This window comes from Drosophila yakuba, chromosome X (assembly GCF_016746365.2).
Source record: "Drosophila yakuba strain Tai18E2 chromosome X, Prin_Dyak_Tai18E2_2.1, whole genome shotgun sequence".
NCBI lineage: Eukaryota > Metazoa > Arthropoda > Insecta > Diptera > Drosophilidae > Drosophila > Drosophila yakuba.
This window is the reverse complement of record NC_052526.2, coordinates 38,009-43,876: the sequence shown is the minus strand read 5'-3', so window position 1 is coordinate 43,876 and position 5,868 is coordinate 38,009.

Sequence of the window (5,868 nt, the reverse complement as noted above, 5' to 3'; positions counted from 1 at the left end):
TATTTATAGTCGCAAAATAAGAGAAACCCGATTTTCGGCAAATATCATCATCAAAAATTGGAAGAAAAAGTGAAAAAATTTTTTTTTTTTTTTGAAAACACAGTTTGATAGGAAATTTAATTACGAACTCAACGAGGTATGGCATTCCATATTTGGACCAATATTTCAAAAGTTCTGATCAAAAAACTGATATTTATAGTCGCAAAATAAGAGAAACCCGATTTTCGGCAAATATCATCATCAAAAATTGGAAGAAAAGTGAAAAAAATTTATTTTTTTTTTTGAAAACACAGTTCGATAGGAAATTTAATTACGAACTCAACGAGGTATGCTATTCCATATTCGAACCAATACTTCAAAAGTTCTGATCAAAAAACTGATATTTTTAGTCGCAAAATAAGAGAAACCCGATTTCCGGCAAATATCATCATCAAAAATTGGAAGAAAAGTGAAAAAAATTTTTTTTTTTTTTGAAAACACAGTTCGATAGGAAATTTAATTACGAACTCAACGAGGTATGCTATTCCATATTCGGACCAATATTTCAAAAGTTCTGATCAAAAAACTGATATTTATAGTCGCAAAATAAGAGAAACCCGATTTTCGGCAAATATCATCATCAAAAATTGGAAGAAAAAGTGAAAAAATTTTTTTTTTTTTTTGAAAACACAGTTTGATAGGAAATTTAATTACGAACTCAACGAGGTATGGCATTCCATATTTGGACCAGTATTTCGAATGCTGTGATCAAAATACTGATAATTACTTACGCAAAAAAACAGAAAATCGATTTTCGCCAAAATTGCAATATTTACGATTGGTAATTTCGGTATAACTTGACTAAAAATGGTCTGAAAGTTAGAAGAATTACATTATTGTACTCCTAATTACCAATACTAACCAACCAAATCACTTTTTGACGGACTCTGTTAAAATAATTTCAGCCCAAATTGTCGCATTTTTTTGTAAGGGGTAACATCATCAAAAATTGCAAAAAAAGTGAAAAAAAAATTTAATTTTTTTTTGAAAACACAGTTCGGTTGGAAATTTAATGACGAACTCAACAATGTATAACATTCCATATTTGGACCAATATTTCCAATGTTCTGGTCAAAATACTCATATTTATAATCGCAGAAACACGATTTTCGGCAACAATTCAAAAATCATCATCAAAAGTTGCAAAAAAATTTTAAAAAATATTAAATTTTTTTAGAAAACACAGTTCGATTGGAAATTTAATTACGAACTCAACGAGGTATGCTATTCCATATTCGGACCAATATTTCAAAAGTTCTGATCAAAAAACTGATATTTATAGTCGCAAAATAAGAGAAACCCGATTTTCGGCAAATATCATCATCAAAAATTGGAAGAAAAAGTGAAAAATTTTTTTTTTTTTTTTGAAAACACAGTTTGATAGGAAATTTAATTACGAACTCAACGAGGTATGGCATTCCATATTTGGACCAGTATTTCGAATGCTGTGATCAAAATACTGATAATTACTTACGCAAAAAAACAGAAAATCGATTTTCGCCAAAATTGCAATATTTACGATTGGTAATTTCGGTATAACTTGACTAAAAATGGTCTGAAAGTTAGAAGAATTACATTATTGTACTCCTAATTACCAATACTAACCAACCAAATCACTTTTTGACGGACTCTGTTAAAATAATTTCAGCCCAAATTGTCGCATTTTTTTGTAAGGGGTAACATCATCAAAAATTGCAAAAAAAGTGAAAAAAAAATTTAATTTTTTTTTGAAAACACAGTTCGGTTGGAAATTTAATGACGAACTCAACAATGTATAACATTCCATATTTGGACCAATATTTCTAATGTTCTGGTCAAAATACTCATATTTATAATCGCAGAAACACGATTTTCGGCAACAATTCAAAAATCATCATCAAAAGTTGCAAAAAAATTTTAAAAAATATTAAATTTTTTTAGAAAACACAGTTCGATTGGAAATTTAATTACGAACTCAACGAGGTATGACATTCCATATTTGGACTAGTATTTCGAATGCTGTGATGAAAATACTGATAATTATTTACGCAAAAAACAGAAAATCGATTTTCGCCAAAATTGCTGTATTTACGATTGGTATTTTCGGTATAACTTGGCTAAAAATGCTCAGAAAGTTAAAAGAATTACATATTTGTAGTCTGAAGAGAAAATTGAGTACAGTATGGGGCCCAGGTTACTTCCCTGAGGCACACCAGCACCTATTTGTCCTGTTCTAGATGGCTCTCCCGTTTGGTCCTTGTCTTCAAATGTTCTGTTTGTTAGATAGCTCTCCAGAATGGTGTAGAGATTGAGAGGAAGGATCTTAGCTAGTTTTAGTAGTAGCCCCTCGTGCCACACCCTGTCAAACGCCTCTGTGATGTCCAGGAATACTGCAAAGCAGTATTCTTTCCTTTCGTAGGCCTCAAGGATGAATTGCGTGACCCTTGCTAACTGTTGTTCGGCACCATGGTCTTTTTTGAATCCAAATTGGTGTAGTGGGATAGCTTTTTTGAATGAGTCGATCCTGATCAATCTCTTGAGAAGAAGCCTTTCAAATATTTTTGAAAAACCCGATAAAAAGCTGATCGGCCTATATGACTTCGGGTCATTTGCGCTCTTTCCCGGTTTTAGAATCATTTTGACTGTAGCATGTTTCCAATTGTCCGGGTAGTGTCCTATTCTTAGTATGGAATTGTAGATCAATATCAGGTAAAGTGTCGCTTTCGTAGGTAGGTTTTTAATAAGTTTGTTAGTAATTAGGTCTTTTCCCGGGGCTTTGTTATTGTTTAGGTTTTTTAATTCCTCTCTTAATTCTTTTAGCGTGACTGGTTGGTTGTGGGGGTTTTTGTTTGTATTTTCTCGTTCAGCTGTCATAGATTCTTTTATTGTTTTAAGTCCAGTATTTATTTTGCTAATGTGGTAGTCGGGTATAATCATATTAGGCTTGAATCTTCCCTCCAAGTGAGAAACAAAAGCTTCTGTTGTCTCTTGGGTTGTTTTTTACATTTGTACCCTTGTTTGGTCTCAAGTTTAAGTGGAAAATTTGGTTGTATTTTCTTTTTTCCTTCGTCCAGCAATCTCCACAGTTGTCTCATCCTGTCTGGGTTTTTTGTATCGATTCCTTCGACTTGTTTGTTTATAGTCTTCTCTCTTAAGGTTTTTATAGCCTTTTTTAGTCTGTTTTCAGCTGCTTTCAGTTTCGCTTTGTCTTCATTTGTCCTGGTGGCTTTAAAAATCCTCTTTAGTGTCCTTTTTTCTTCCAATAGTCTACTGGTGTTTTCGTCTATTGTGAGAGTATTATTATGCCTGTTGGTTCGAGCATGCCTGCTTCTGGGGTTGTACGGTAGTCTTGGGGGGGAGTTGCTCCATGATATTTTTGATAAAGATGTTTATGGCGTCAATAATATCTTGAGCTACTCTTATCTCAGTATTTAGAAGTACCTTTCTGTCAAGGTAGTTCTTGCAGAGTTCGATTTTTGCAGTTTTCTTTAGGACACTATTGTTTTGCTTGTGCAAAAAGAAGGCGTTTCTGTCAAGGTTGATTTCCAGTAAAATAGGGAGGTGGTCTGAGGAGAGATCCGAGCTTGAGGAAATTTTCTTTTCGTACATTCCAAGACCTTTACATATAGAAAAATCTATTGCTGATGGGTTTTTCCTAGAGTCGAAAGGGAAATGAGTCGCACAGCCAGTAGCGATGATCTCGGCCATGGTATCAGCTTTAACAGCATCGTATAGTGCAGCACCACGCTGGCAGCCGCGAGAGCAGCCCCACTGTCTATGTTTAGCATTCCAGTCGCCATATAGGACGAATTTAGTTCGACCTCCTAGGGTTTTCTCAGCATAGTTGAGTATGTCACTGAAGTGGCTAGACGACCACTTAGGTTGGGGAGGGCAGTATACCGACGGTATTACCATCATTTCACTGCGTCTGTTATTTTCCGGTAGCAATACGATTGGGGCACTCTGGATGTATTCCTTCTCAATCGCTTCTAAGGCCGAATGACGGACCCTGGTGCTTACAATAGTGGCGACTCCTCCTCTTTTGCTGGATACGGGGTTTTGCGCTAGATAGGTCACATATCCAGGAAAATCCAGCTTGGTGGATTTCCTGTCTAGCCTTGTTTCCGTGACTATGACGTTGTGAGCCTTTTCTCTTTGTATCAACAGGCTGAGCTCGTCCACTTTGTTGTTCGCCCCACAAGTATTCCAGAACGCGATTTTGAAGGTTTCCCTATTGCTCGTCTGTGTCATCCTAGATGTCACTATTCCGGTATGTCTGAAGGGATTCTTTTAGACAAAGATTTGTCCTTTTGCCTCAGAGGGATTTTTCGGAAAAATTGGGCCAGTTACATCTTTTTGAACGAGGCGAGTGACTATCTCGAGAAGGTTGTTTATCTTCTCTTCCATGCTTTCTATGCGTTTTAGAAGATTTGGCTCGAGGATCGCGTTTTTCTGTACCTCTTCGGGTAGATTTTGTGCCATTGGGGGTGGACGGAAGTGATACAGATGGGTGTTTGCCGGGTTGAGGACGCTTTTCGGGTTTTTCCTGTCTTTCTCTAACGTAGCAATACTACAATATACTAACGTACAATACAGGTTCCTTTTTGATAGTGTTTTCCCATCTCTTTTTTTTACTCGTAGTTTTGTATCTTGTGCGGATATTGTAGTGGGAGGTAGTTTGGGCTTCTCGTAGCGGGGCGTCTGGGCGTGTGTGGGTTGCGTGTGTTGGTCTCAAACTTTTATGTTTTTTTTTATTACAAAATATGCGTTTATTGTAGTGGCTGTTAATGGTTAACTAGTATCTAGAACTATTATTCGACGAACAATTTGTTTGTAGAGGGTTTAATAGCTATAACAAAAATAAAACTTGAAACCTTTCAGCAACAGCAGCCCGGAGTTTAACGTTGTAATTTGACTCTTATATTTTATTATTAATAAAATAAAAGCTTTATAATTATTTAAATCCAGCTTTTTTTAACGTGTTGCCGAATTACATACATTTATTTTCTTAATAAAGCGTTTTTTTTTAAATGTTTCTATCTTGCAAAGTTAAACGGAAAATATTTATTTTGTTGCTTATTATTTAAAAAATATATTTAAATGGTCGTTAAACACATATATTTAAATTAACATTTACTTGGAGGAGCATTTGCGTTCCTCTAATTATTATGTTTATAGTGACGCCACTGCAAGCTTTTCTTAATATACTTTTTATGCAGTTGTGTACAGTAGCACCACTGTGTATGTTTACTTCGCCTATTTTCTAGCAAAATTTTTAATTTAATATGTATAAATTGACGTCACGGCTCATTCATATTTGACATGTCTGGTGTAGAATTGTTTAATGTATACATGTATAATACGCATACTGGCGCCACTGTGTATGTAAACTTGGCCTGCTTTATATCTACATGTTTAATGTAAAATGTATACCTTGGTGCTACAAGTTATATCCATCTGACATGTATTGTGTAGAATGGTTTACTTTACGTTGTGACGCGGCCGCGCACAATAATAAATAATAAATTATATAATAATAAATAATACATAATAAATAATAAATAATACCTAATACATGATACATAATAAATAAGACATAATACATAATAATAGATAAAACCAAAACATAATAAGTAATCATCATAAACAAGTTCAAATTCAAACAAGGCGCGCACGCGCGCCCAAATAACTAGAAAGGGCACACTAACGCCGAAACCCGGCCACACTAAGTCGGGCAATTCGGACATACGGACATACGGGCACACTAAGCCAAGGGCTATATAAAGCGGGCGGCTGGCCTCAGAATGATCAGTCGGTGGTCGGAGTCGACCGAGGTGGAAGTCACCAGCG